This window comes from Rhinoderma darwinii (genome assembly GCF_050947455.1).
Source record: "Rhinoderma darwinii isolate aRhiDar2 chromosome 2 unlocalized genomic scaffold, aRhiDar2.hap1 SUPER_2_unloc_30, whole genome shotgun sequence".
In the NCBI taxonomy this organism is placed as follows: domain Eukaryota; kingdom Metazoa; phylum Chordata; class Amphibia; order Anura; family Rhinodermatidae; genus Rhinoderma; species Rhinoderma darwinii.
In genome coordinates, this window is record NW_027461697.1 from 136,680 (window position 1) to 161,370 (window position 24,691).

Sequence of the window (24,691 nt, forward strand, 5' to 3'; positions counted from 1 at the left end):
TGTGAAACAAAATCTAAACGACATAATAAAAAGACAACCGCACCACGGATTCCCAGACAGTCTCCCACACTGGTACTAGCGAGGCCTTAAGCTGTGTAACTTCTGCGATCTGACGAGAGCAGGCACTTTCAGCTTAGAATGGCCATTGACGTTAAATGTTTTAATCCATAGTCCTATTTAATCTATTGTGAAACAAAATCTAAACAACATAATAAAAAGTCAACCGCTCCACGGATTCCCAGACAGTCTCCCACACTGGTACTAGCGAGGCATTAAGCCGTGTAACTTCTGCGATCTAACGAGAGCAGGCACAATCAGCTTAGAATAGCCATTGACATTAAATGCTTTAATCCATAGTCCTTTTTAATCGATTGTGAAACAAAATCTAAACGACATAATAAAAAGTCAACCGCACCACGGATTCCCAGACAGTCTCCCACACTGGTACTAGCGAGGCCTTAAGCTGTGTAACTTCTGCGATCTGACGAGAGCAGGGACATTCAGCTTAGAATTGCCATTGACATTAAATGCTTTAATCCATAGTCCTTTTTAATCGATTGTGAAACAAAATCTAAACGACATAATAAAAATTCAACAGCACCACGGATTCCCAGACAGTCTCCCACACTTGTACTAGCGAGGCCTTAAGCTGTGTAACTTCTGCGTTCTGACGAGAGCAGGCACATTCAGCTTAGAATGGCCATTGACGTTAAATGATTTAATCCATAGTCCTATTTAATCTATTGTGAAACAAAATCTAAACGACATAATAAAAAGTCGACCGCACCACGGATTCCCAGACAGTCTCCCACACTGGTACTAGCGAGGCCTTAAGCTGTGTAACTTCTGCGATCTGACGAGAGCAGGCACATTCAGCTTAGAATGGCCATTGACATTAAATGCTTTAATCCATAGTCCTTTTTAATCGATTGTGAAACAAAATCTAAACGACATAATAAAAAGTCAACCGCACCACGGATTCCCAGACAGTCTCCCACACTGGTACTAGCGAGGCCTTAAGCTGTGTAACTTCTGCGATCTGACGAGAGCATGGACATTCAGCTTAGAATGGCCATTGACATTAAATGCCTTAATCCATAGTCCTATTTAATCTATTGTGAAACAAAATCTAAACAACATAATAAAAAGTCAACCGCACCACGGACAGTCTCCCACACTGGTACTAGCGAGGCCTTAAGCTGTGTAACTTCTGCGATCTGACGAGAGCAGGGACATTCTGCTTAGAATGGCCATTGACGTTAAATGCTTTAATCCATAGTCCTATTTAATCTATTGTGAAACAAAATCTAAACGACATAATAAAAAGGCAACCGCACCACGGATTCCCAGACAGTCTCCCACACTGGTACTAGCGAGGCCTTAAGCTGTGTAACTTCTGCGATCTGACGAGAGCAGGCACATTCAGCTTAGAATGGCCATTGACATTAAATGCTTTAATCCATAGTCCTTTTTAATCGATTGTGAAACAAAATCTAAACGACATAATAAAAAGTCAACCGCACCACGGATTCCCAGACAGTCTCCCACACTGGTACTAGCGAGGCCTTAAGCTGTGTAACTTCTGCGATCTGACGAGAGCAGGCACATTCAGCTTAGAATGGCCATTGACATGAAATGCTTTAATCCATAGTCCTTTTTAATCGATTGTGAAACAAAATCTAAACGACATAATAAAAAGTCAACCGCACCACGGATTCCCAGACAGTCTCCCACACTGGTACTAGCGAGGCGTTAAGCTTTGTAACTTCTGCGATCTAACGAGAGCAGGTACATTCAGCTTAGAATGGCCATTGACGTTAAATGCTTTAATCCATAGTCCTTTTTAATCGATTGTGAAACAAAATCTAAACGACATAATAAAAAGTCAACCGCACCACGGATTCCCAGACAGTCTCCCACACTGGTACTAGCGAGGCCTTAAGCTGTGTAACTTCTGCGATCTGACGAGAGCATGGACATTCAGCTTAGAATGGCCATTGACATTAAATGCCTTAATCCATAGTCCTATTTAATCTATTGTGAAACAAAATCTAAACAACATAATAAAAAGTCAACCGCACCACGGACAGTCTCCCACACTGGTACTAGCGAGGCCTTAAGCTGTGTAACTTCTGCGATCTGACGAGAGCAGGGACATTCTGCTTAGAATGGCCATTGACGTTAAATGCTTTAATCCATAGTCCTATTTAATCTATTGTGAAACAAAATCTAAACGACATAATAAAAAGGCAACCGCACCACGGACTCCCAGACAGTCTCCCACACTGGTACTAGCGAGGCCTTAAGCTGTGTAACTTCTGCGATCTGACGAGAGCAGGAACATTCAGCTTAGAATGGCCATTGACATTAAATGCTTTAATCCATAGTCCTTTTTAATCGATTGTGAAACAAAATCTAAACGACATAATAAAAAGTCAACCGCACCACGGATTCCCAGACAGTCTCCCACACTGGTACTAGCGAGGTTTTAAGCTGTGTAACTTCTGCGATCTGACGAGAGCAGGGACATTCAGCTTAGAATGGCCATTGACATTAAATGCTTTAATCCATAGTCCTTTTTAATCGATTGTGAAACAAAATCTAAACGACATAATTAAAATTCAACCCCACCACGGATTCCCAGACAGTCTCCCACACTGGTACTAGCGAGGCCTTAAGCTGTGTAACTTCTGCGATCTGACGAGAGCAGGCACATTCAGCTTAGAATGGCCATTGACATTAAATGCTTTAATCCATAGTCCTTTTTAATCGATTGTGAAACAAAATCTAAACGACATAATAAAAAGTCAACCGCACCACGGATTCCCAGACAGTCTCCCACACTGGTACTAGCGAGGCGTTAAGTTGCGTAACTTCTGCGAACTACCGAGAGCAGGCACATTCAGCTTAGAATGGCCATTGACATTAAATGCTTTAATCCATAGTCCTTTTTAATCGATTGTGAAACAAAATCTAAACGACATAATAAAAAGTCAACCGCACCACGGATTCCCAGACAGTCTCCCACACTGGTACTAGCGAGGCCTTAAGCTGTGTAACTTCTGCGATCTGACGAGAGCATGGACATTCAGCTTAGAATGGCCATTGACATTAAATGCTTTAATCCATAGTCCTATTTAATCTATTGTGAAACAAAATATAAACAACATAATAAAAAGTCGACTGCACCACGGACAGTCTCCCACACTGGTACTAGCGAGGCCTTAAGCTGTGTAACTTCTGCGATCTGACGAGAGCAGGGACATTCTGCTTAGAATGGCCATTGACGTTAAATGCTTTAATCCATAGTCCTATTTAATCTATTGTGAAACAAAATCTAAACGACATAATAAAAAAGGCAACCGCACCACGGATTCCCAGACAGTCTCCCACACTGGTACTAGCGAGGCCTTAAGCTGTGTAACTTCTGCGATCTGACGAGAGCAGGCACATTCAGCTTAGAATGGCCATTGACATTAAATGCTTTAATCCATAGTCCTTTTTAATCGATTGTGAAACAAAATCTAAACGACATAATAAAAAGGCAACCGCACCACGGATTCCCAGACAGTCTCCCACACTGGTACTAGCGAGGTTTTAAGCTGTGTAACTTCTGCGATCTGACGAGAGCAGGGACATTCAGCTTAGAATGGCCATAGACATTAAATGCTTTAATCCATAGTCCTTTTTAATCGATTGTGAAACAAAATCTAAACGACATAATTAAAATTCAACCGCACCACGGATTCCCAGACAGTCTCCCACACTGGTACTAGCGAGGCCTTAAGCTGTGTAACTTCTGAGATCTGACGAGAGCAGGCACATTCAGCTTAGAATGGCCATTGACATTAAATGCTTTAATCCATAGTCCTTTTTAATCGATTGTGAAACAAAATCTAAACGACATAATAAAAAGACAACCGCACCACGGATTCCCAGACAGTCTCCCACACTGGTACTAGCGAGGCCTTAAGCTGTGTAACTTCTGTGATCTGACGAGAGCAGGCACTTTCAGCTTAGAATGGCCATTGACGTTAAATGCTTTAATCCATAGTCCTATTTAATCTATTGTGAAACAAAATCTAAACAACATAATAAAAGTCAACCGCTCCACGGATTCCCAGACAGTCTCCCACACTGGTACTAGCGAGGCGTTAAGCCGTGTAACTTCTGCGATCTAACGAGAGCAGGCACAATCAGCTTAGAATAGCCATTGACATTAAATGCTTTAATCCATAGTCCTTTTTAATCGATTGTGAAACAAAATCTAAACGACATAATAAAAAGTCAACCGCACCACGGATTCCCAGACAGTCTCCCACACTGGTACTAGCGAGGCCTTAAGCTGTGTAACTTCTGCGATCTGACGAGAGCAGGGACATTCAGCTTAGAATGGCCATTGACATTAAATGCTTTAATCCATAGTCCTTTTTAATCGATTGTGAAACAAAATCTAAACGACATAATAAAAATTCAACAGCACCACGGATTCCCAGACAGTCTCCCACACTTGTACTAGCGAGGCCTTAAGCTGTGTAACTTCTGCGTTCTGACGAGAGCAGGCACATTCAGCTTAGAATGGCCATTGACGTTAAATGCTTTAATCCATAGTCCTATTTAATCTTTTGTGAAACAAAATCTAAATGACATAATAAAAAGTCAACCGCACCACGGATTCCCAGACAGTCTACCACACTGGTACTAGCGAGGCCTTAAGCTGTGTAACTTCTGCGATCTGACGAGAGCATGCACATTCAGCTTAGAATGGCCATTGACATTAAATGCTTTAATCCATAGTCCTTTTTAATCGATTGTGAAACAAAATCTAAACGACATAATAAAAATTCAACCGCACCACGGATTCCCAGACAGTCTCCCACACTGGTACTAGCGAGGCCTTAAACTGTGTAACTTCTGCGATCTGACGAGAGCAGGCACATTCAGCTTAGAATGGCCATTGACGTTAAATGATTTAATCCATAGTCCTATTTAATCTATTGTGAAACAAAATCTAAACGACATAATAAAAAGTCAACCGCACCACGGATTCCCAGACAGTCTCCCACACTGGTACTAGCGAGGCGTTAAGCTGTGTAACTTCTGCGATCTAACGAGAGCAGGCACATTCAGCTTAGAATGGCCATTGACATTAAATGCTTTAATCCATAGTCCTTTTTAATCGATTGTGAAACAAAATCTAAACGACATAATAAAAAGTCAACCGCACCACGGATTCCCAGACAGTCTCCCACACTGGTACTAGCGAGGCCTTAAGCTGTGTAACTTCTGCGATCTGACGAGAGCAGGCACATTCAGCTTAGAATGGCCATTGACATTAAATGCTTTAATCCATAGTCCTTTTTAATCGATTGTGAAACAAAATCTAAACGACATAATAAAAAGTCAACCGCACCACGGATTCCCAGCCAGTCTCCCACACTGGTACTAGCGAGGTCTTAAGCTGTGTAACTTCTGCGATCTGACGAGAGCATGGACATTCAGCTTAGAATGGCCATTGACATTAAATGCCTTAATCCATAGTCCTATTTAATCTATTGTGAAACAAAATCTAAACAACATAATAAAAAGTCAACCGCACCACGGACAGTCTCCCACACTGGTACTAGCGAGGCCTTAAGCTGTGTAACTTCTACGATCTGACGAGAGCAGGGACATTCTGCTTAGAATGGCCATTGATGTTAAATGCTTTAATCCATAGTCCTATTTAATCTATTGTGAAACAAAAGCTAAACGACATAATAAAAAGGCAACCGCTCCACGGATTCCCAGACAGTCTCCCACACTGGTACTAGCGAGGCCTTAAGCTGTATAACTTCTGCGATCTGACGAGAGCAGGCACATTCAGCTTAGAATGGCCATTGACATTAAATGCTTTAATCCATAGTCCTTTTCAATCGATTGTGAAACAAAATCTAAACGACATAATAAAAAGGCAACCGCACCACGGATTCCCAGACAGTCTCCCACACTCGTACTAGCGAGGTTTTAAGCTGTGTAACTTCTGCGATCTGACGAGAGCAGGGACATTCAGCTTAGAATGGCCATTGACATTAAATGCTTTAATCCATAGTCCTTTTTAATCGATTGTGAAACAAAATCTAAACGACATAATTAAAATTCAACCCCACCACGGATTCCCAGACAGTCTCCCACACTGGTACTAGCGAGGCCTTAAGCTGTGTAACTTCTGCGATCTGACGAGAGCAGGCACATTCAGCTTAGAATGGCCATTGACATTAAAAGCCTTAATCCATAGTCCTATTTAATCTATTGTGAAACAAAATCTAAACAACATAATAAAAAGTCAACCGCACCACGGATTCCCAGACAGTCTCCCACACTGGTACTAGCGAGGCCTTAAGCTGTGTAATTTCTGCGATCTGACGAGAGCAGGCACATTCAGCTTAGAATGGCCATTGACGTTAAATGATTTAATACATAGTCCTATTTAATCTATTGTGAAACAAAATCTAAACGACATAATAAAAAGTCAACCGCACCATGGATTCCCAGACAGTCTCCCACACTGGTACTAGCGAGGCGTTAAGTTGCGTAACTTCTGCGAACTACCGAGAGCAGGCACATTCAGCTTAGAATGGCCATTGACATTAAATGCTTTAATCCATAGTCCTTTTTAATCGATTGTGAAACAAAATCTAAACGACATAATAAAAAGTCAACCGCACCACGGATTCCCAGACAGTCTCCCACACTGGTACTAGCAAGGCCTTAAGCTGTGTAACTTCTGCGATCTGACGAGAGCAGGCACATTCAGCTTAGACTGGCCATTGTCATTAAATGCTTTAATCCATAGTCCTTTTTAATCGATTGTGAAACAAAATCTAAACGACATAATAAAAAGTCAACCACACCACGGATTCCCAGACAGTCTCCCACACTGGTACTAGCGAGGCCTTAAGCTGTGTAACTTCTGCGATCTGACGAGAGCAGGGACATTCAGCTTAGAATGGCCATTGACATTAAATGCTTTAATCCATAGTCCTTTTTAATCGATTGTGAAACAAAATCTAAACGACATAATAAAAAGTCAACCGCACCACGGATTCCCAGACAGTCTCCCACACTGGTACTAGCGAGGCCTTAAGCTGTGTAACTTCTGCGATCTGACGAGAGCAGGCACATTCAGCTTAGAATGGCCATTGACATTAAAAGCCTTAATCCATAGTCCTATTTAATCTATTGTGAAACAAAATCTAAACAACATAATAAAAAGTCAACCGCACCACGGATTCCCAGACAGTCTCCCACACTGGTACTAGCGAGGCCTTAAGCTGTGTAACTTCTGCGATCTGACGAGAGCAGGGACATTCAGCTTAGAATGGCCATTGACATTAAATGCTTTAATCCATAGTCCTTTTTAATCGATTGTGAAACATAATCTAAACGACATAATAAAAATTCAACCGCAACACGGATTCCCAGATAGTCTCCCACACTGGTACTAGCGAGGCCTTAAGCTGTGTAACTTCTGCGTTCTGACGAGAGCAGGCACATTCAGCTTAGAATGGCCATTGACATTAAATGCTTTAATCCATAGTCCTTTTTAATCGATTGTGAAACAAAATCTAAACGACATAATAAAAAGTCAACCGCACCACGGATTCCCAGACAGTCTCCCACACTGGTACTAGCGAGGCCTTTAGCTGTGTAACTTCTGCGATCTGACGAGAGCAGGCACATTCAGCTTAGAATGGCCATTGACATTAAATGCTTTAATCCATAGTCCTTTTTAATCGATTGTGAATCAAAATCTAAACGACATAATAAAAAGGCAACCACACCACGGATTCCCAGACAGTCTCCCATACTGGTACTAGCGAGGCCTTAAGCTGTGTAACTTCTGCGATCTGACGAGAGAAAGGACATTCAGCTTAGAATGGCCATTGACATTAAATGCTTTAATCCATAGTCCTTTTAAATCGATTGTGAAACAAAATCTAAACGACATAATAAAAAGTCAACCGCACCACGGATTCCCAGACAGTCTCCCACACTGGTACTAGCGAGGCCTTAAGCTGTGTAACTTCTGCGATCTGACGAGAGCAGGCACATTCAGCTTAGAATGGCCATTGACATTAAAAGCCTTAATCCATAGTCCTATTTAATCTATTGTGAAACAAAATCTAAACAACATAATAAAAAGTCAACCACACCACGGATTCCCAGACAGTCTCCCACACTGGTACTAGCGAGGCCTTAAGCTGTGTAACTTCTGCGATCTGACGAGAGCAGGGACATTCAGCTTAGAATGGCCATTGACATTAAATGCTTTAATCCATAGTCCTTTTTAATCGATTGTGAAACAAAATCTAAACAACATAATAAAAATTCAACCGCACCACGGATTCCCAGACAGTCTCCCACACTGGTACTAGCGAGGCCTTAAGCTGTGTAACTTCTGCGATCTGACGAGAGCAGGCACATTCAGCTTAGAATGGCCATTGACGTTAAATCTTTTAATCCATAGTCCTATTTAATCGATTGTGAAACAAAATCTAAACGACATAATAAAAATTCAACCGCAACACGGATTCCCAGACAGTCTCCCACACTGGTACTAGCGTGGCCTTAAGCTGTGTAACTTCTGCGTCCTGACGAGAGCAGGCACATTCAGCATAGAATGGCCATTGACTTAAATGGTTTAATCCATAGTCCTATTTAATCTATTGTGAAACAAAATCGATACGACATAATAAAAAGTCTCCCACACTGGTACTAGCGAGGCCTTAAGCTGTGTAACTTCTGCGATCTGACGAGAGCAGGCACATTCAGCTTAGAATGGCCATTGACGTTAAATGCTTTAATCCATAGTCCTTTTTAATCGATTGTGAAACAAAATCTAAACAACATAATAAAAAGTCAACCGCACCACGGATTCCCAGACAGTCTCCCACACTGGTACTAGCGAGGCCTTAAGCTGTGTAACTTCTGCGATCTGACGAGAGCAGGCACATTCAGCTTAGAATGGCCATTGACGTTACATGTTTTAATCCATAGTCCTATTTAATCTATTGTGAAACAAAATCTAAACGACATAATAAAAAGTCAACCGCACCACGGATTCCCAGACAGTCTCCCACACTGGTACTAGCGAGGCGTTAAGTTCTGTAACTTCTGCGATCTAACGAGAGCAGGCACATTCAGCTTAGAATGGCCATTGACATTAAATGCTTTAATCCATAGTCCTTTTTAATCGATTGTGAAACAAAATCTAAACGACATAATAAAAATTCAACCGCACCACGGATTCCCAGACAGTCTCCCACACTGGTACTAGCGAGGCCTTAAGCTGTGTAACTTCTGCGTTCTGACGAGAGCAGGCACATTCAGCTTAGAATGGCCATTGACTTTAAATGCTTTAATCCATAGTCCTATTTAATCTATTGTGAAACAAAATCTAAACGACATAATAATAATTCAACCGCACCACGGATTCCAGACAGTCTCCCACACTGGTACTAGCGAGGGCTTAAGCTGTGTAACTTCTGCGTTCTGACGAGAACAGGCACATTCAGCTTAGAATGGCCATTGACGTTAAATGCTTTAATCCATAGTCCTATTTAATCTATTGTGAAACAAAATCTAAACGACATAATAAAAAGTCAATCGCACCACGGATTCCCAGACAGTCTCCCACACTGGTACTAGCGAGGCCTTAAGCTGTGTAACTTCTGCGATCTGACGAGAGCAGGGACATTCAGCTTAGAATGGCCATTGACATTAAATGCTTTAATCCATAGTCCTTTTTAATCGATTGTGAAACAAAATCTAAACGACATAATAAAAATTCAACCGCACCACGGATTCCCAGACAGTCTCCCACACTGGTACTAGCGAAGCCTTATGCTGTGTAACTTCTGCGATCTGACGAGAGCAGGCACATTCAGCTTAGAATGGCCATTGACATTAAATGCTTTAATCCATAGTCCTTTTTAATCGATTGTGAAACAAAATCTAAACGACATAATAAAAAGGCAACCGCACCACAGATTCCCAGACAGTCTCCCACACTGGTACTAGCGAAGCCTTAAGCTGTGTAACGTCTGCGATCTGACGAGAGCAGGGACATTCAGCTTAGAATGGCCATTGACATTAAATGCGTTAATCCATAGTCCTTTTTAATCGATTGTGAAACAAAATCTAAACGACATAATAAAAAGTCAACCGCACCACGGATTCCCAGACAGTCTCCCACACTGGTACTAGCGAGGCCTTAAGCTGTGTAACTTCTGCGATCTGACGAGAGCAGGCACATTCAGCTTAGAATGGCCATTGACGTTACATGTTTTAATCCATAGTCCTATTTAATCTATTGTGAAACAAAATCTAAACGACATAATAAAAAGTCAACCGCACCACGGATTCCCAGACAGTCTCCCACACTGGTACTAGCGAGGCGTTAAGTTCTGTAACTTCTGCGATCTAACGAGAGCAGGCACATTCAGCTTAGAATGGCCATTGACATAGTTACATAGTTACATAGTTAGTACGGCTGAAAAAAGACACATGTCCATCAAGTTCAACCAAGGGAAGGGAAAAGGGAAGGAAAAATTTCTACACATAGGAGCTAATATTTTTTTGTTCTAGGAAATTATCTAACCCTTTTTTAAAGCCATCTACTGTCCCTGCTGTGACCAGCTCCTGCGGTAGGCTATTCCATAAATTCACAGTTCTCACTGTAAAGAAGCCTTGTCGCCTCTGCAGCTTGAACCTTTTTTTCTCCAGACGGAGGGAGTGCCCCCTTGTTTTTTGAGGGGGTTTTACAAGGAACAGGATTTCACCATATTTTTTGTATGTGCCATTAATATATTTATATAAGTTAATCATGTCCCCCCTTAGTCTTCTTTTTTCAAGGCTAAATAGGTTTAATTCTTTCAATCTTTCCTCATAACTTAAATTCTCCATGCCCCTTATTAGCTTCGTTGCTCTTCTTTGTATTTTTTCCAACTCCAGGGCATCCTTTCTATGAACTGGAGCCCAGAACTGAACTGCATATTCTAGATGAGGCCTCACTAATGCTTTGTAAAGTGGCATTATTACATCCCTGTCCCGCGAGTCCATGCCTCTTTTAATACACGACAATATCCTGCTGGCCTTTGAAGCAGCTGATTGACACTGCATGCTGTTATTGAGTTTATGATTTACAAGTACACCCAGATCCTTCTCAACAAGTGAATCCGCCAGTGTAGCGCCCCCTAGGACATATGATGCATGCAGGTTGTTGGTACCAAGATGCATAACTTTACATTTATCTACATTAAACTTCATTTGCCAAGTGGACGCCCAAACACTTAGTTTGTTTAAATCTGCCTGTAATTCATGAACATCTTCCATAGTCTGAACTATATTACATAGCTTGGTGTCATCTGCAAAAATAGAAATAGTGCTATTAATCCCTTCCTCTATATCATTAATAAATAAGTTGAATAATAGTGGTCCCAGCACTGAACCCTGGGGTACACCACTTATAACCGGGGACCATTCAGAGTAGGAATCATTGACCACAACTCTCTGGATACGGTCCTTGAGCCAATTCTCAATCCAATTACAAACTATATTTTCTAAACCTATAGTCCTTAATTTACCCATTAGGCGTCTATGGGGGACAGTGTCAAATGCCTTTGCAAAGTCTAAAAACACTAAATCCACAGCGGCCCCTCTGTCTAGACATTAAATGCTTTAATCCATAGTCCTTTTTAATCGATTGTGAAACAAAATCTAAACGACATAATAAAAAGTCAACCGCACCACGGATTCCCAGACAGTCTCCCACACTGGTACTAGCGAGGCCTTAAGCTGTGTAACTTCTGCGATCTGACGAGAGCAGGCACATTCAGCTTAGAATGGCAATTGACGTTAAATCTTTAAATCTTTAAATCTTTAAATCCATAGTCCTATTTAATCGATTGTGAAACAAAATCTAAACGACATAATAAAAACTCAACCGCAACACGGATTCCCAGACAGTCTCCCACACTGGTACTAGCGTGGCCTTAAGCTGTGTAACTTCTGCGTTCTGACGAGAGCAGGCACATTTAGCTTAGAATGGCCATTGACTTAAATGTTTTAATCCATAGTCCTATTTAATCTATTGTGAAACAAAATCTAAACGACATAATAAAAAGTCTCCCACATTGGTACTAGCGAGGCCTTAAGCTGTGTAACTTCTGCGATCTGACGAGAGCAGCCACATTCAGCTTAGAATGGCCATTGACGTTAAATGCTTTAATCCATAGTCCTTTTTAATCGATTGTGAAACAAAATCTAAACGACATAATAAAAAGTCAACCGCACCACGGATTCCCAGACAGTCTCCCACACTGGTACTAGCGAGGCCTTTAGCTGTGTAACTTCTGCGATCTGACGAGAGCAGGCACATTCAGCTTAGAATGGCCATTGACATTAAATGCTTTAATCCATAGTCCTTTTTAATCGATTGTGAATCAAAATCTAAACGACATAATAAAAAGGCAACCACACCACGGATTCCCAGACAGTCTCCCATACTGGTACTAGCGAGGCCTTAAGCTGTGTAACTTCTGCGATCTGACGAGAGAAAGGACATTCAGCTTAGAATGGCCATTGACATTAAATGCTTTAATCCATAGTCCTTTTAAATCGATTGTGAAACAAAATCTAAACGACATAATAAAAAGTCTCCCACATTGGTACTAGCGAGGCCTTAAGCTGTGTAACTTCTGCGATCTGACGAGAGCAGCCACATTCAGCTTAGAATGGCCATTGACGTTAAGTGCTTTAATCCATAGTCCTTTTTAATCGATTGTGAAACAAAATCTAAACGACATAATAAAAAGTCAACCGCACCACGGATTCCCAGACAGTCTCCCACACTGGTACTAGCGAGGCCTTTAGCTGTGTAACTTCTGCGATCTGACGAGAGCAGGCACATTCAGCTTAGAATGGCCATTGACATTAAATGCTTTAATCCATAGTCCTTTTTAATCGATTGTGAATCAAAATCTAAACGACATAATAAAAAGGCAACCACACCACGGATTCCCAGACAGTCTCCCATACTGGTACTAGCGAGGCCTTAAGCTGTGTAACTTCTGCGATCTGACGAGAGAAAGGACATTCAGCTTAGAATGGCCATTGACATTAAATGCTTTAATCCATAGTCCTTTTAAATCGATTGTGAAACAAAATCTAAACGACATAATAAAAAGTCAACCGCACCACGGATTCCCAGACAGTCTCCCACACTGGTACTAGCGAAGCCTTAAGCTGTGTAACTTCTGCGATCTGACGAGAGCAGGCACATTCAGCTTAGAATGGCCATTGACGTTAAATCTTTTAATCCATAGTCCTATTTAATCGATTGTGAAACAAAATCTAAACGACATAATAAAAATTCAACCGCAACACGGATTCCCAGACAGTCTCCCACACTGGTACTAGCGTGGCCTTAAGCTGTGTAACTTCTGCGTTCTGACGAGAGCAGGCACATTCAGCTTAGAATGGCCATTGACTTAAATGGTTTAATCCATAGTCCTATTTAATCTATTGTGAAACAAAATCGATACGACATAATAAAAAGTCTCCCACACTGGTACTAGCGAGGCCTTAAGCTGTGTAACTTCTGCGATCTGACGAGAGCAGGCACATTCAGCTTAGAATGGCCATTGACGTTAAATGCTTTAATCCATAGTCCTTTTTAATCGATTGTGAAACAAAATCTAAACGACATAATGAAAAGTCAACCGCACCACGGATTCCCAGACAGTCTCCCACACTGGTACTAGCGAAGCCTTATGCTGTGTAACTTCTGCGATCTGACGAGAGCAGGCACATTCAGCTTAGAATGGCCATTGACATTAAATGCTTTAATCCATAGTCCTTTTTAATCGATTGTGAAACAAAATCTAAACGACATAATAAAAAGGCAACCGCACCACAGATTCCCAGACAGTCTCCCACACTGGTACTAGCGAAGCCTTAAGCTGTGTAACGTCTGCGATCTGACGAGAGCAGGGACATTCAGCTTAGAATGGCCATTGACATTAAATGCTTTAATCCATAGTCCTTTTTAATCGATTGTGAAACAAAATCTAAACAACATAATAAAAATTCAACCGCACCACAGATTCCCAGACAGTCTCCCACACTGGTACTAGCGAGGCCTTAAGCTGTGTAACTTCTGCGATCTGACGAGAGCAGGGGCATTCAGCTTAGAATGGCCATTGACATTAAATGCTTTAATCCATAGTCCTTTTTAATCGATTGTGAAACAAAATCTAAACGACATAATAAAAATTCAACCGCACCACGGATTCCCAGACAGTCTCCCACACTGGTACTAGCGAGGCCTTAAGCTGTGTAACTTCTGCGTTGTGACGAGAGCAGGCACATTCAGCTTAGAATGGCCATTGACTTTAAATGCTTTAATCCATAGTCCTATTTAATCTATTGTGAAACAAAATCTAAACGACATAATAATAATTCAACCGCACCACGGATTCCCAGACAGTCTCCCACACTGGTACTAGCGAGGGCTTAAGCTGTGTAACTTCTGCGTTCTGACGAGAACAGGCACATTCAGCTTAGAATGGCCATTGACGTTAAATGCTTTAATCCATAGTCCTATTTAATCTATTGTGAAACAAAATCTAAACGACATAATAAAAATTCAACCGCACCACGGATTCCCAGACAGTCTCCCACACTGGTACTAGCGAGGCCTTAAGCTGTGTAACTTCTGCGATCTGACGAGAGCAGGCACATTCAGCTTAGAATGGCCATTGACATTAAATGCTTTAATCCATAGTCCTTTTTAATCGATTGTGAAACAAAATCTAAACGACACAATAAAAAGTCAACCGCACCACGGATTCCCAGACAGTCTCCCACACTGGTACTAGCGAGGCCTTAAGCTGTGTAACTTCTGCGATCTGACGAGAGCAGGGACATTCAGCTTAGAATGGCCATTGACATTAAATGCTTTAATCCATAGTCCTTTTTAATCGATTGTGAAACAAAATCTAAACAACATAATAAAAATTCAACCGCACCACAGATTCCCAGACAGTCTCCCACACTGGTACTAGCGAGGCCTTAAGCTGTGTAACTTCTGCGATCTGACGAGAGCAGGGGCATTCAGCTTAGAATGGCCATTGACATTAAATGCTTTAATCCATAGTCCTTTTTAATCGATTGTGAAACAAAATCTAAACGACATAATAAAAATTCAACCGCACCACGGATTCCCAGACAGTCTCCCACACTGGTACTAGCGAGGCCTTAAGCTGTGTAACTTCTGCGTTCTGACGAGAGCAGGCACATTCAGCTTAGAATGGCCATTGACTTTAAATGTTTTAATCCATAGTCCTATTTAATCTATTGTGAAACAAAATCTAAACGACATAATAAAAAGGCAACCGCACCACGGATTCCCAGACAGTCTCCCACACTGGTACTAGCGAGGCCTTAAGCTGTGTAACTTCTGCGATCTGACGAGAGCAGGCACATTCAGCTTAGAATGGCCATTGACATTAAATGCTTTAATCCATAGTCCTTTTTAATCGATTGTGAATCAAAATCTAAACGACATAATAAAAAGGCAACCACACCACGGATTCCCAGACAGTCTCCCATACTGGTACTAGCGAGGCCTTAAGCTGTGTAACTTCTGCGATCTGACGAGAGCAGGCACATTCAGCTTAGAATGGCCATTGACATTAAATGCTTTAATCCATAGTCCTTTTTAATCGATTGTGAATCAAAATCTAAACGACATAATAAAAAGGCAACCACACCACGGATTCCCAGACAGTCTCCCATACTGGTACTAGCGAGGCCTTAAGCTGTGTAACTTCTGCGATCTGACGAGAGAAAGGACATTCAGCTTAGAATGGCCATTGACATTAAATGCTTTAATCCATAGTCCTTTTAAATCGATTGTGAAACAAAATCTAAACGACATAATAAAAAGTCAACCGCACCACGGATTCCCAGACAGTCTCCCACACTGGTACTAGCGAAGCCTTAAGCTGTGTAACTTCTGCGATCTGACGAGAGCAGGCACATTCAGCTTAGAATGGCCATTGACGTTAAATCTTTTAATCCATAGTCCTATTTAATCGATTGTGAAACAAAATCTAAACGACATAATAAAAATTCAACCGCAACACGGATTCCCAGACAGTCTCCCACACTGGTACTAGCGTGGCCTTAAGCTGTGTAACTTCTGCGTTCTGACGAGAGCAGGCACATTCAGCTTAGAATGGCCATTGACTTAAATGGTTTAATCCATAGTCCTATTTAATCTATTGTGAAACAAAATCGATACGACATAATAAAAAGTCTCCCACACTGGTACTAGCGAGGCCTTAAGCTGTGTAACTTCTGCGATCTGATGAGAGCAGGCACATTCAGCTTAGAATGGCCATTGACGTTAAATGCTTTAATCCATAGTCCTTTTTAATCGATTGTGAAACAAAATCTAAACGACATAATGAAAAGTCAACCGCACCACGGATTCCCAGACAGTCTCCCACACTGGTACTAGCGAAGCCTTATGCTGTGTAACTTCTGCGATCTGACGAGAGCAGGCACATTCAGCTTAGAATGGCCATTGACATTAAATGCTTTAATCCATAGTCCTTTTTAATCGATTGTGAAACAAAATCTAAACGACATAATAAAAAGGCAACCGCACCACAGATTCCCAGACAGTCTCACACACTGGTACTAGCGAAGCCTTAAGCTGTGTAACGTCTGCGATCTGACGAGAGCAGGGACATTCAGCTTAGAATGGCCATTGACATTAAATGCTTTAATCCATAGTCCTTTTTAATCGATTGTGAAACAAAATCTAAACAACATAATAAAAATTCAACCGCACCACAGATTCCCAGACAGTCTCCCACACTGGTACTAGCGAGGGCTTAAGCTGTGTAACTTCTGCGTTCTGACGAGAACAGGCACATTCAGCTTAGAATGGCCATTGACGTTAAATGCTTTAATCCATAGTCCTATTTAATCTATTGTGAAACAAAATCTAAACGACATAATAAAAAGTCAACCGCACCACGGATTCCCAGACAGTCTCCCACACTGGTACTAGCGAGGCCTTAAGCTGTGTAACTTCTGCAATCTGACGAGAGCAGGGACATTCAGCTTAGAATGGCCATTGACATTAAATGCTTTAATCCATAGTCCTTTTTAATCGATTGTGAAACAAAATCTAAACGACATAATAAAAATTCAACCGCACCACGGATTCCCAGACAGTCTCCCACACTGGTACTAGCGAGGCCTTAAGCTGTGTAACTTCTGCGATCTGACGAGAGCAGGCACATTCAGCTTAGAATGGCCATTGACATTAAATGCTTTAATCCATAGTCCTTTTTAATCGATTGTGAAACAAAATCTAAACGACACAATAAAAAGTCAACCGCACCACGGATTCCCAGACAGGCTCCCACACTGGTACTAGCGAGGCCTTAAGCTGTGTAACTTCTGCGATCTGACGAGAGCAGGGACATTCAGCTTAGAATGGCCATTGACATTAAATGCTTTAATCCATAGTCCTTTTTAATCGATTGTGAAACAAAATCTAAACAACATAATAAAAATTCAACCGCACCACAGATTCCCAGACAGTCTCCCACACTGGTACTAGCGAGGCCTTAAGCTGTGTAACTTCTGCGATCTGACGAGAGCAGGGGCATTCAGCTTAGAATGGCCATTGACATTAAATGCTTTAATCCATAGTCCTTTTTAATCGATTGTGAAACAAAATCTAAACGACATAATAAAAATTCAACCGCACCACGGATTCCCAGACAGTCTCCCACACTGGTACTAGCGAGGCCTTAAGCTGTGTAACTTCTGCGTTCTGACGAGAGCAGGCACATTCAGCTTAGAATGGCCATTGACTTTAAATGTTTTAATCCATAGTCCTATTTAATCTATTGTGAAACAAAATCTAAACGACATAATAAAAAGGCAACCGCACCACGGATTCCCAGACAGTCTCCCACACTGGTACTAGCGAGGCCTTAAGCTGTGTAACTTCTGCGATCTGACGAGAGCAGGCACATTCAGCTTAGAATGGCCATTGACGTTAAATGCTTTAATCCATAGTCCTATTTAATCTATTGTGAAACAAAATCTAAACTACATAATAAAAAGTCAACCGCACCACGGATTCCCAGACAGTCTCCCACACTGGTACTAGCGATGCCCTAAGCTGTGTAACTTCTGCGATCTGACGAGAGCAGGCACATTCAGCTTAGAATGGCCATTGACATTAAATGCTTTAATCCATAGTCCTTTTTAATCGATTGTAAAACAAAATCTAAACGACATAATAAAAAGTCAACTGCACCACGGATTCCCAGACAGTCTGCCACACTGGTACTAGCGAGGCCTTAAGCTGTGTAACTTCTGCGATCTGACGAGAGCAGGCACATTCAGCTTAGAATGGCCATTGACATTAAAAGCCTTAATCCATAGTCCTATTTAATCTATTGTGAAACAAAATCTAAACAACATAATAAAAAGTCAACCGCACCACGGATTCCCAGACGGTCTCCCACACTGGTACTAACGAGGCCTTAAACTGTGTAACTTCTGCGATCTGACGAGAGCAGGGACATTCAGCTTAGAATGGCCATTGACATTAAATGTTTTAATCCATAGTCCTTTTTAATCGATTGTGAAACAAAATCTAAACGACATAATAAAAATTCAACCGCAACACGGATTCCCAGACAGTCTCCCACACTGGTACTAGCGAGGCCTTAAGCTGTGTAACTTCTGCGTTCTGACGAGAGCAGGCACATTCAGCTTAGAATGGCCATTGACATTAAATGCTATAATCCATAGTCCTTTTTAATCGATTGTGAAACAAAATCTAAACGACATAATAAAAAGTCAACCGCACCACGGATTCCCAGACAGTCTCCCACACTGGTACTAGCGACGCCTTTAGCTGTGTAACTTCTGCGATCTGACGAGAGCAGGCACATTCAGCTTAGAATGGCCATTGACATTAAATGCTTTAATCCATAGTCCTTTTTAATCGATTGTGCAACAAAATCTAAACGACATAATAAAAAGTCAACCGCACCACGGATTCCCAGACAGTCTCCCACACTGGTACTAGCGAAGCCTTATGCTGTGTAACTTCTGCGATCTGACGAGAGCAGGCACATTCAGCTTAGAATGGCCATTGACATTAAATGCTTTAATCCATAGTCCTTTTTAATCGATTGTGAAACAAAATGTAAACGACATAATAAAAAGTCAACCGCACCACGGATTCCCAGACAGTCTCCCACACTGGTACTAGCGAGGCCGTAAGCTATGTAACTTCTGCGATCTGACGAGAGCAGGCACATTCAGCTTAGAATGGCCATTGACATTAAAAGCCTTAATCCATAGTCCTATTTAATCTATTGTAAAACAAAATCTAAACAACATAATAAAAAGTCAACCGCACCACGAACTCCCAGACAGTCTCCCACACTGGTACTAGCGAGGCCTTAAGCTGTGTAACTTCTGCAAACTGACGAGAGCAGGCACATTCAGCTTAGAATGGCCATTGACTTTAAATGCTTTAATCCATAGTCCTATTTAATCTATTGTGAAACAAAATCTAAACGACATAATAAAAAGTCAACCGCACCACGGACTCCCAGACAGTCTCCCACACTGGTACTAGCGAGGCCTTAAGCTGTGTAACTTCTGCGAACTGACGAGAGCAGGCACATTCAGCTTAGAATGGCCATTGACTTTAAATGCTTTAATCCATAGTCCTATTTAATCTATTGTGAAACAAAATCTAAACGACATAATAAAAAGTCAACCGCATCACGGATTCCCAGACAGTCTCCCACACTGGTACTAGCGAGGCGTTAAGCTGTGTAACTTCTGCAATCTAACGAGAGCAGGCACATTCAGCTTAGAATGGCCATTGACATTAAATGCTTTAATCCATAGTCCTTTTTAATCGATTGTGAAACAAAATCTAAACTACATAATAAAAAGTCAACCGCACCACGGATTCCCAGACAGTCTCCCACACTGGTACTAGCAAGGCCTTAAGCTATGTAACTTCTGCGATCTGACGAGAGCAGGCACATTCAGCTTAGAATGGCCATTGACATTAAAAGCCTTAATCCATAGTCCTATTTAATCTATTGTAAAACAAAATCTAAACAACATAATAAAAAGTCAACCGCACCACGGATTCCCAGACAGTCTCCCACACTGGTACTAGCGAGGCCTTAAGCTGTGTAACTTCTGCGATCTGACGAGAGCAGGCACATTCAGCTTAGAATGGCCATTGACATTAAAAGTCTTAATCCATAGTCCTATTTAATCTATTGTGAAACAAAATCTAAACAACATAATAAAAAGTCAACCGCACCACGGATTACCAGATAGTCTCCCACACTGGTACTAGCGAGGCCTTAATCTCTGTAACTTCTGCAATCTGACGAGAGCAGGCACATTCAGCTTAGAATGGCCATTGACATTAAATGCTTTAATCCATAGTCCTTTTTAATCGATTGTGAAACAAAATCTAAACGACATAATAAAAAGTCAACCGCACCACGGATTCCCAGACAGTCTCCCACACTGGTACTAGCGAGGCCTTAAGCTGTGTAACTTCTGCGATCTGACGAGAGCAGGGACATTCAGCTTAGAATGGCCATTGACATTAAATGCTTTAATCCATAGTCCTTTTTAATCGATTGTGAAACAAAATCTAAACGACATAATAAAAAGTCAACCGCACCACGGATTCCCAGACAGTCTCCCACACTGGTACTAGCGAGGCCTTAAGCTGTGTAACTTCTGCGATCTGACGAGAGCAGGCACATTCAGCTTAGAATGGCCATTGACTTTAAATGCTTTAATCCATAGTCCTATTTAATCTATTGTGAAACAAAATCTAAACGACATAATAAAAAGTCAACCGCACCACGGATTCCAAGACAGTCTCCCACACTGGTACTAGCGAGGCCTTAAGCTGTGTAACTTCTGCGATCTGACGAGAGCAGGGACATTCAGCTTAGAATGGCCATTGACATTAAACGCTTTAATCCATAGTCCTTTTTAATCGATTGTGAAACAAAATCTAAACGACATAATAAAAATTCAACCGCACCACGGATTCCCAGACAGTCTCCCACACTGGTACTAGCGAGGCCTTAAGCTGTGTAACTTCTGCGTTCTGACGAGAGCAGGAACATTCAGCTTTGAATGGCCATTGACGTTAAATGCTTTAATCCATAGTCCTTTTTAATCGATTGTGAAACAAAATCTAAACTACATAATAAAAAGTCAACCACACCACGGATTCCCAGACAGTCTCCCACACTGGTACTAGCGAGGGCTTTAGCTGTGTAACTTCTGAAATCTGACGAGAGCAGGCACATTCAGCTTAGAATGGCCATTGACATTAAATGTTTTAATCCATAGTCCTTTTTAATCGATTGTGAAACAAAATCTAAACAACATAATAAAAATTCAACCGCACCACGGATTCCCAGACAGTCTCCCACACTGGTACTAGCGAGGCCTTAATCTATGTAACTTCTGCGATCTGACGAGAGCAGGCACATTCAGCTTAGAATGGCCATTGACATTTAATGCTTTAATCCATAGTCCTTTTTAATCGATTGTGAAACAAAATCTAAACGACATAATAAAAATTCAACCGCACCACGGATTCCCAGACAGTCTCCCACACTGGTACTAGCGAGGCCTTAAGCTGTGTAACTTCTGCGATCTGACGAGAGCAGGCACATTCAGCTTAGAATGGCCATTGACATTAAAATCCTTAATCCATAGTCCTATTTAAACGATTGTGAAACAAAATCTAAACGACATAATAAAAATTCAACCTCATCACGGATTCCCAGACAGTCTCCCACACTGGTACTAGCGAGGCCTTAAGCTGTGTAACTTCTGCGAACTGACAAGAGCAGGCACATTCAGCTTAGAATGGCCATTGACTTTAAATGCTTTAATCCATAGTCCTATTTAATCTATTGTGAAACAAAATCTAACCGACATAATAATAAGTAAACCGCACCACGGATTCCCAGACAGTCTCCCACACTGGTACTAGCGAGGTGTTAAGCTGTGTAACTTCTGCGATCTAATGAGAGCAGGGACATTCAGCTTAGAATGGCCATTGACATTAAATGCTTTAATCCATAGTCCTTTTTAATCGATTGTGAAACAAAATCTAAACGACATAATAAAAAGTTAACCGCACCACGGATTCCCAGACAGTCTCCCACACTGGTACTAGCGAGCCCTTAAGCTGTGTAACTTCTGCGATCTGACGAGAGCAGGGACATTCAGCTTAGAATGGCCATTGACATTAAATGCTTTAATCCATAGTCCTTTTTAATCGATTGTGAAACAAAATCTAAACGACATAATAAAAAGTCAACCGCACCACGGATTCCCAGACAGTCTCCCACACTGGTACTAGCGAGGCCTTAAGCTGTGTAACTTCTGCGATCTGACGAGAGCAGGGACATTCAGCTTAGAATGGCCATTGACATTAAATGCTTTAATCCATAGTCCTTTTTAATCGATTGTGAAACAAAATGTAAACGACATAATAAAAAGTGAACCGCACCACGGATTCCCAGACAGTCTCCCACACTGGTACTAGCGAGGCCTTAAGCTATGTAACTTCTGCGATCTGACGAGAGCAGGCACATTCAGCTTAGAATGGCCATTGACATTAAAAGCTTTAATCCATAGTCCTATTTAATCTATTGTAAAACAAAATCTAAACAACATAATAAAAAGTCAACCGCACCACGGACTCCCAGACAGTCTCCCACACTGGTACTAGCGAGGCCTTAAGCTGTGTAACTTCTGCGAACTGACGAGAGCAGGCACATTCAGCTTAGAATGGCCATTGACTTTAAATGCTTTAATCCATAGTCCTATTTAATCTATTGTGAAACAAAATCTAAACGACATAATAAAAAGTCAACCGCACCACGGACTCCCAGACAGTCTCCCACACTGGTACTAGCGAGGCGTTAAGCTGTGTAACTTCTGCGATCTAACGAGAGCAGGCACATTCAGCTTAGAATGGCCATTGACATTAAATGCTTTAATCCATAGTCCTTTTTAATCGATTGTGAAACAAAATCTAAACGACATAATAAAAAGTCAACCACACCACGGATTCCCAGACAGTCTCCCACACTGGTACTAGCGAGGCCTTAAGCTATGTAACTTCTGCGATCTGATGAGAGCAGGCACATTCAGCTTAGAATGGCCATTGACATTAAAAGCCTTAATCCATAGTCCTTTTTAATCGATTGTGAAACAAAATCTAAACGACATAATAAAAATTCAACCGCACCACGGATTCCCAGACAGTCTCCCACACTGGTACTAGCGAGGCCTTAAGCTGTGTAACTTCTGCGTTCTGACGAGAGCAGGCACATTCAGCTTAGAATGGCCATTGACTTTAAATGTTTTAATCCATAGTCCTATTTAATCTATTGTGAAACAAAATCTAAACGACATAATAAAAAGTCAACCGCAACACGGATTCCCAGACAGTCTCCCACACTGGTACTAGCGAGGCCTTAAGATGTGTAACTTCTGCGATCTGACGAGAGCAGGGACATTCAGCTTAGAATGGCCATTGACATTAAATGCTTTAATCCATAGTCCTTTTTAATCGATTGTGAAACAAAATCTAAACGACATAATAAAAATTCAACCGCACCACGGATTCCCAGACAGTCTCCCACACTGGTACTAGCGAGGCCTTAAGCTGTGTATCTTCTGCATTCTGACGAGAGCAGGCACATTCAGCTTTGAATGGCCATTGACGTTAAATGCTTTAATCCATAGTCCTATTTAATCTATTGTGAAACAAAATCTAAACGACATAATAAAAAGTCAACCGCACCACGGATTCCCAGACAGTCTCCCACACTGGTACTAGCGAGGCGTTAAGCTGTGTAACTTCTACGATCTAACGAGAGCAGGCACATTCAGCTTAGAATGGCCATTGACATTAAATGCTTTAATCCATAGTCCTTTTTAATCGATTGTGAAACAAAATCTAAACTACATAATAAAAAGTCAACCGCACCACGGATTCCCAGACAGTCTCCCACACTGGTACTAGCGAGGTCTTAAGCTGTGTAACTTCTGCGATCTGACGAGAGCAGGCACATTCAGCTTAGAATGGCCATTGACATTAAAAGCCTTAATCCATAGTCCTATTTAATCTATTGTAAAACAAAATCTAAACAACATAATAAAAAGTCAACCGCACCACGGATTCCCAGACAGTCTCCCACACTGGTACTAGCGAGGCCTTAAGCTGTGTAACTTCTGCGATCTGACGAGAGCAGGCACATTAAGCTTAGAATGGCCATTGACATTAAAAGCCTTAATCCATAGTCCTATTTAATCTATTGTGAAACAAAATCTAAACAACATAATAAAAAGTCAACCGCACCACGGATTCCCAGACAGTCTCCCACACTGGTACTAGCGAGGGCTTTAGCTGTGTAACTTCTGCGATCTGACGAGAGCAGGTACATTCAGCTTAGAATGGCCATTGACATTAAATGCTTTAATCCATAGTCCTTTTTAATCGATTGTGAAACAAAATCTAAAC

General features: G+C 41.5%; 96 pseudogenes; all 96 read right to left on the reverse strand.

The window, feature by feature from the left end:
• Positions 1-31: 31 nt before the first annotated feature.
• Positions 32-150, reverse strand: LOC142676558 (5S ribosomal RNA; annotated as a pseudogene).
• Positions 151-403: 253 nt separating this feature from the next.
• On the reverse strand, positions 404-522 carry LOC142676727 (5S ribosomal RNA; annotated as a pseudogene).
• Positions 523-589: 67 nt separating this feature from the next.
• LOC142676596 (5S ribosomal RNA) lies at positions 590-708 on the reverse strand (annotated as a pseudogene).
• A 67-nt stretch (positions 709-775) lies between these two features.
• Positions 776-894, reverse strand: LOC142676679 (5S ribosomal RNA; annotated as a pseudogene).
• Positions 895-961: 67 nt separating this feature from the next.
• On the reverse strand, positions 962-1,080 carry LOC142676921 (5S ribosomal RNA; annotated as a pseudogene).
• A 245-nt stretch (positions 1,081-1,325) lies between these two features.
• Positions 1,326-1,444, reverse strand: LOC142676653 (5S ribosomal RNA; annotated as a pseudogene).
• Positions 1,445-1,511: 67 nt separating this feature from the next.
• Positions 1,512-1,630, reverse strand: LOC142676833 (5S ribosomal RNA; annotated as a pseudogene).
• Positions 1,631-1,697: 67 nt separating this feature from the next.
• On the reverse strand, positions 1,698-1,816 carry LOC142676456 (5S ribosomal RNA; annotated as a pseudogene).
• A 67-nt stretch (positions 1,817-1,883) lies between these two features.
• LOC142676922 (5S ribosomal RNA) lies at positions 1,884-2,002 on the reverse strand (annotated as a pseudogene).
• A 245-nt stretch (positions 2,003-2,247) lies between these two features.
• Positions 2,248-2,366, reverse strand: LOC142676798 (5S ribosomal RNA; annotated as a pseudogene).
• Positions 2,367-2,433: 67 nt separating this feature from the next.
• Positions 2,434-2,552, reverse strand: LOC142676375 (5S ribosomal RNA; annotated as a pseudogene).
• A 67-nt stretch (positions 2,553-2,619) lies between these two features.
• Positions 2,620-2,738, reverse strand: LOC142676386 (5S ribosomal RNA; annotated as a pseudogene).
• Positions 2,739-2,991: 253 nt separating this feature from the next.
• On the reverse strand, positions 2,992-3,110 carry LOC142676923 (5S ribosomal RNA; annotated as a pseudogene).
• Positions 3,111-3,356: 246 nt separating this feature from the next.
• LOC142676654 (5S ribosomal RNA) lies at positions 3,357-3,475 on the reverse strand (annotated as a pseudogene).
• Positions 3,476-3,728: 253 nt separating this feature from the next.
• On the reverse strand, positions 3,729-3,847 carry LOC142677021 (5S ribosomal RNA; annotated as a pseudogene).
• A 67-nt stretch (positions 3,848-3,914) lies between these two features.
• LOC142676875 (5S ribosomal RNA) lies at positions 3,915-4,033 on the reverse strand (annotated as a pseudogene).
• A 252-nt stretch (positions 4,034-4,285) lies between these two features.
• On the reverse strand, positions 4,286-4,404 carry LOC142676567 (5S ribosomal RNA; annotated as a pseudogene).
• A 67-nt stretch (positions 4,405-4,471) lies between these two features.
• Positions 4,472-4,590, reverse strand: LOC142676598 (5S ribosomal RNA; annotated as a pseudogene).
• A 67-nt stretch (positions 4,591-4,657) lies between these two features.
• LOC142677032 (5S ribosomal RNA) lies at positions 4,658-4,776 on the reverse strand (annotated as a pseudogene).
• A 67-nt stretch (positions 4,777-4,843) lies between these two features.
• Positions 4,844-4,962, reverse strand: LOC142676901 (5S ribosomal RNA; annotated as a pseudogene).
• Positions 4,963-5,029: 67 nt separating this feature from the next.
• On the reverse strand, positions 5,030-5,148 carry LOC142677029 (5S ribosomal RNA; annotated as a pseudogene).
• A 67-nt stretch (positions 5,149-5,215) lies between these two features.
• Positions 5,216-5,334, reverse strand: LOC142676845 (5S ribosomal RNA; annotated as a pseudogene).
• Positions 5,335-5,401: 67 nt separating this feature from the next.
• On the reverse strand, positions 5,402-5,520 carry LOC142676437 (5S ribosomal RNA; annotated as a pseudogene).
• Positions 5,521-5,765: 245 nt separating this feature from the next.
• On the reverse strand, positions 5,766-5,884 carry LOC142676909 (5S ribosomal RNA; annotated as a pseudogene).
• A 253-nt stretch (positions 5,885-6,137) lies between these two features.
• Positions 6,138-6,256, reverse strand: LOC142676387 (5S ribosomal RNA; annotated as a pseudogene).
• Positions 6,257-6,323: 67 nt separating this feature from the next.
• LOC142676637 (5S ribosomal RNA) lies at positions 6,324-6,442 on the reverse strand (annotated as a pseudogene).
• Positions 6,443-6,695: 253 nt separating this feature from the next.
• LOC142677063 (5S ribosomal RNA) lies at positions 6,696-6,814 on the reverse strand (annotated as a pseudogene).
• A 67-nt stretch (positions 6,815-6,881) lies between these two features.
• LOC142676715 (5S ribosomal RNA) lies at positions 6,882-7,000 on the reverse strand (annotated as a pseudogene).
• Positions 7,001-7,067: 67 nt separating this feature from the next.
• Positions 7,068-7,186, reverse strand: LOC142676857 (5S ribosomal RNA; annotated as a pseudogene).
• A 67-nt stretch (positions 7,187-7,253) lies between these two features.
• LOC142676568 (5S ribosomal RNA) lies at positions 7,254-7,372 on the reverse strand (annotated as a pseudogene).
• A 67-nt stretch (positions 7,373-7,439) lies between these two features.
• Positions 7,440-7,558, reverse strand: LOC142676352 (5S ribosomal RNA; annotated as a pseudogene).
• Positions 7,559-7,625: 67 nt separating this feature from the next.
• LOC142676607 (5S ribosomal RNA) lies at positions 7,626-7,744 on the reverse strand (annotated as a pseudogene).
• A 253-nt stretch (positions 7,745-7,997) lies between these two features.
• Positions 7,998-8,116, reverse strand: LOC142676869 (5S ribosomal RNA; annotated as a pseudogene).
• A 67-nt stretch (positions 8,117-8,183) lies between these two features.
• LOC142676716 (5S ribosomal RNA) lies at positions 8,184-8,302 on the reverse strand (annotated as a pseudogene).
• Positions 8,303-8,369: 67 nt separating this feature from the next.
• On the reverse strand, positions 8,370-8,488 carry LOC142676744 (5S ribosomal RNA; annotated as a pseudogene).
• A 411-nt stretch (positions 8,489-8,899) lies between these two features.
• LOC142676881 (5S ribosomal RNA) lies at positions 8,900-9,018 on the reverse strand (annotated as a pseudogene).
• Positions 9,019-9,271: 253 nt separating this feature from the next.
• On the reverse strand, positions 9,272-9,390 carry LOC142676640 (5S ribosomal RNA; annotated as a pseudogene).
• Positions 9,391-9,642: 252 nt separating this feature from the next.
• LOC142676590 (5S ribosomal RNA) lies at positions 9,643-9,761 on the reverse strand (annotated as a pseudogene).
• Positions 9,762-9,828: 67 nt separating this feature from the next.
• Positions 9,829-9,947, reverse strand: LOC142676474 (5S ribosomal RNA; annotated as a pseudogene).
• Positions 9,948-10,014: 67 nt separating this feature from the next.
• Positions 10,015-10,133, reverse strand: LOC142676511 (5S ribosomal RNA; annotated as a pseudogene).
• A 67-nt stretch (positions 10,134-10,200) lies between these two features.
• LOC142676895 (5S ribosomal RNA) lies at positions 10,201-10,319 on the reverse strand (annotated as a pseudogene).
• A 1,459-nt stretch (positions 10,320-11,778) lies between these two features.
• LOC142676552 (5S ribosomal RNA) lies at positions 11,779-11,897 on the reverse strand (annotated as a pseudogene).
• Positions 11,898-12,324: 427 nt separating this feature from the next.
• Positions 12,325-12,443, reverse strand: LOC142676609 (5S ribosomal RNA; annotated as a pseudogene).
• A 412-nt stretch (positions 12,444-12,855) lies between these two features.
• LOC142676610 (5S ribosomal RNA) lies at positions 12,856-12,974 on the reverse strand (annotated as a pseudogene).
• A 253-nt stretch (positions 12,975-13,227) lies between these two features.
• On the reverse strand, positions 13,228-13,346 carry LOC142676634 (5S ribosomal RNA; annotated as a pseudogene).
• Positions 13,347-13,413: 67 nt separating this feature from the next.
• On the reverse strand, positions 13,414-13,532 carry LOC142677048 (5S ribosomal RNA; annotated as a pseudogene).
• A 225-nt stretch (positions 13,533-13,757) lies between these two features.
• On the reverse strand, positions 13,758-13,876 carry LOC142676977 (5S ribosomal RNA; annotated as a pseudogene).
• Positions 13,877-13,943: 67 nt separating this feature from the next.
• LOC142676512 (5S ribosomal RNA) lies at positions 13,944-14,062 on the reverse strand (annotated as a pseudogene).
• Positions 14,063-14,129: 67 nt separating this feature from the next.
• LOC142676816 (5S ribosomal RNA) lies at positions 14,130-14,248 on the reverse strand (annotated as a pseudogene).
• A 67-nt stretch (positions 14,249-14,315) lies between these two features.
• On the reverse strand, positions 14,316-14,434 carry LOC142676508 (5S ribosomal RNA; annotated as a pseudogene).
• Positions 14,435-14,501: 67 nt separating this feature from the next.
• Positions 14,502-14,620, reverse strand: LOC142676400 (5S ribosomal RNA; annotated as a pseudogene).
• Positions 14,621-14,687: 67 nt separating this feature from the next.
• On the reverse strand, positions 14,688-14,806 carry LOC142676745 (5S ribosomal RNA; annotated as a pseudogene).
• Positions 14,807-14,873: 67 nt separating this feature from the next.
• On the reverse strand, positions 14,874-14,992 carry LOC142676569 (5S ribosomal RNA; annotated as a pseudogene).
• Positions 14,993-15,059: 67 nt separating this feature from the next.
• Positions 15,060-15,178, reverse strand: LOC142676818 (5S ribosomal RNA; annotated as a pseudogene).
• Positions 15,179-15,245: 67 nt separating this feature from the next.
• Positions 15,246-15,364, reverse strand: LOC142676642 (5S ribosomal RNA; annotated as a pseudogene).
• Positions 15,365-15,431: 67 nt separating this feature from the next.
• Positions 15,432-15,550, reverse strand: LOC142676655 (5S ribosomal RNA; annotated as a pseudogene).
• A 67-nt stretch (positions 15,551-15,617) lies between these two features.
• LOC142676789 (5S ribosomal RNA) lies at positions 15,618-15,736 on the reverse strand (annotated as a pseudogene).
• Positions 15,737-15,989: 253 nt separating this feature from the next.
• LOC142676635 (5S ribosomal RNA) lies at positions 15,990-16,108 on the reverse strand (annotated as a pseudogene).
• Positions 16,109-16,175: 67 nt separating this feature from the next.
• Positions 16,176-16,294, reverse strand: LOC142677050 (5S ribosomal RNA; annotated as a pseudogene).
• Positions 16,295-16,519: 225 nt separating this feature from the next.
• Positions 16,520-16,638, reverse strand: LOC142676978 (5S ribosomal RNA; annotated as a pseudogene).
• A 253-nt stretch (positions 16,639-16,891) lies between these two features.
• LOC142676493 (5S ribosomal RNA) lies at positions 16,892-17,010 on the reverse strand (annotated as a pseudogene).
• A 67-nt stretch (positions 17,011-17,077) lies between these two features.
• LOC142676852 (5S ribosomal RNA) lies at positions 17,078-17,196 on the reverse strand (annotated as a pseudogene).
• A 67-nt stretch (positions 17,197-17,263) lies between these two features.
• Positions 17,264-17,382, reverse strand: LOC142676746 (5S ribosomal RNA; annotated as a pseudogene).
• Positions 17,383-17,449: 67 nt separating this feature from the next.
• On the reverse strand, positions 17,450-17,568 carry LOC142676794 (5S ribosomal RNA; annotated as a pseudogene).
• Positions 17,569-17,635: 67 nt separating this feature from the next.
• Positions 17,636-17,754, reverse strand: LOC142676819 (5S ribosomal RNA; annotated as a pseudogene).
• Positions 17,755-17,821: 67 nt separating this feature from the next.
• LOC142676643 (5S ribosomal RNA) lies at positions 17,822-17,940 on the reverse strand (annotated as a pseudogene).
• A 67-nt stretch (positions 17,941-18,007) lies between these two features.
• On the reverse strand, positions 18,008-18,126 carry LOC142676656 (5S ribosomal RNA; annotated as a pseudogene).
• Positions 18,127-18,193: 67 nt separating this feature from the next.
• On the reverse strand, positions 18,194-18,312 carry LOC142676941 (5S ribosomal RNA; annotated as a pseudogene).
• Positions 18,313-18,379: 67 nt separating this feature from the next.
• LOC142676790 (5S ribosomal RNA) lies at positions 18,380-18,498 on the reverse strand (annotated as a pseudogene).
• A 67-nt stretch (positions 18,499-18,565) lies between these two features.
• On the reverse strand, positions 18,566-18,684 carry LOC142676565 (5S ribosomal RNA; annotated as a pseudogene).
• Positions 18,685-18,751: 67 nt separating this feature from the next.
• On the reverse strand, positions 18,752-18,870 carry LOC142676361 (5S ribosomal RNA; annotated as a pseudogene).
• Positions 18,871-18,937: 67 nt separating this feature from the next.
• LOC142676998 (5S ribosomal RNA) lies at positions 18,938-19,056 on the reverse strand (annotated as a pseudogene).
• Positions 19,057-19,123: 67 nt separating this feature from the next.
• On the reverse strand, positions 19,124-19,242 carry LOC142676979 (5S ribosomal RNA; annotated as a pseudogene).
• Positions 19,243-19,309: 67 nt separating this feature from the next.
• On the reverse strand, positions 19,310-19,428 carry LOC142677008 (5S ribosomal RNA; annotated as a pseudogene).
• A 67-nt stretch (positions 19,429-19,495) lies between these two features.
• On the reverse strand, positions 19,496-19,614 carry LOC142676364 (5S ribosomal RNA; annotated as a pseudogene).
• A 67-nt stretch (positions 19,615-19,681) lies between these two features.
• On the reverse strand, positions 19,682-19,800 carry LOC142676889 (5S ribosomal RNA; annotated as a pseudogene).
• A 253-nt stretch (positions 19,801-20,053) lies between these two features.
• On the reverse strand, positions 20,054-20,172 carry LOC142676846 (5S ribosomal RNA; annotated as a pseudogene).
• Positions 20,173-20,239: 67 nt separating this feature from the next.
• Positions 20,240-20,358, reverse strand: LOC142676907 (5S ribosomal RNA; annotated as a pseudogene).
• Positions 20,359-20,611: 253 nt separating this feature from the next.
• LOC142676570 (5S ribosomal RNA) lies at positions 20,612-20,730 on the reverse strand (annotated as a pseudogene).
• Positions 20,731-20,797: 67 nt separating this feature from the next.
• On the reverse strand, positions 20,798-20,916 carry LOC142676919 (5S ribosomal RNA; annotated as a pseudogene).
• Positions 20,917-20,983: 67 nt separating this feature from the next.
• Positions 20,984-21,102, reverse strand: LOC142676799 (5S ribosomal RNA; annotated as a pseudogene).
• Positions 21,103-21,169: 67 nt separating this feature from the next.
• LOC142676987 (5S ribosomal RNA) lies at positions 21,170-21,288 on the reverse strand (annotated as a pseudogene).
• Positions 21,289-21,541: 253 nt separating this feature from the next.
• On the reverse strand, positions 21,542-21,660 carry LOC142676451 (5S ribosomal RNA; annotated as a pseudogene).
• A 67-nt stretch (positions 21,661-21,727) lies between these two features.
• LOC142676748 (5S ribosomal RNA) lies at positions 21,728-21,846 on the reverse strand (annotated as a pseudogene).
• A 439-nt stretch (positions 21,847-22,285) lies between these two features.
• Positions 22,286-22,404, reverse strand: LOC142676541 (5S ribosomal RNA; annotated as a pseudogene).
• Positions 22,405-22,471: 67 nt separating this feature from the next.
• Positions 22,472-22,590, reverse strand: LOC142676571 (5S ribosomal RNA; annotated as a pseudogene).
• A 67-nt stretch (positions 22,591-22,657) lies between these two features.
• Positions 22,658-22,776, reverse strand: LOC142677014 (5S ribosomal RNA; annotated as a pseudogene).
• Positions 22,777-22,843: 67 nt separating this feature from the next.
• Positions 22,844-22,962, reverse strand: LOC142676890 (5S ribosomal RNA; annotated as a pseudogene).
• Positions 22,963-23,029: 67 nt separating this feature from the next.
• On the reverse strand, positions 23,030-23,148 carry LOC142676404 (5S ribosomal RNA; annotated as a pseudogene).
• A 67-nt stretch (positions 23,149-23,215) lies between these two features.
• LOC142676760 (5S ribosomal RNA) lies at positions 23,216-23,334 on the reverse strand (annotated as a pseudogene).
• A 67-nt stretch (positions 23,335-23,401) lies between these two features.
• Positions 23,402-23,520, reverse strand: LOC142676645 (5S ribosomal RNA; annotated as a pseudogene).
• Positions 23,521-23,587: 67 nt separating this feature from the next.
• Positions 23,588-23,706, reverse strand: LOC142676517 (5S ribosomal RNA; annotated as a pseudogene).
• Positions 23,707-23,959: 253 nt separating this feature from the next.
• Positions 23,960-24,078, reverse strand: LOC142676514 (5S ribosomal RNA; annotated as a pseudogene).
• Positions 24,079-24,145: 67 nt separating this feature from the next.
• Positions 24,146-24,264, reverse strand: LOC142676636 (5S ribosomal RNA; annotated as a pseudogene).
• A 67-nt stretch (positions 24,265-24,331) lies between these two features.
• On the reverse strand, positions 24,332-24,450 carry LOC142676624 (5S ribosomal RNA; annotated as a pseudogene).
• A 67-nt stretch (positions 24,451-24,517) lies between these two features.
• On the reverse strand, positions 24,518-24,636 carry LOC142676836 (5S ribosomal RNA; annotated as a pseudogene).
• Positions 24,637-24,691: the final 55 nt, after the last annotated feature.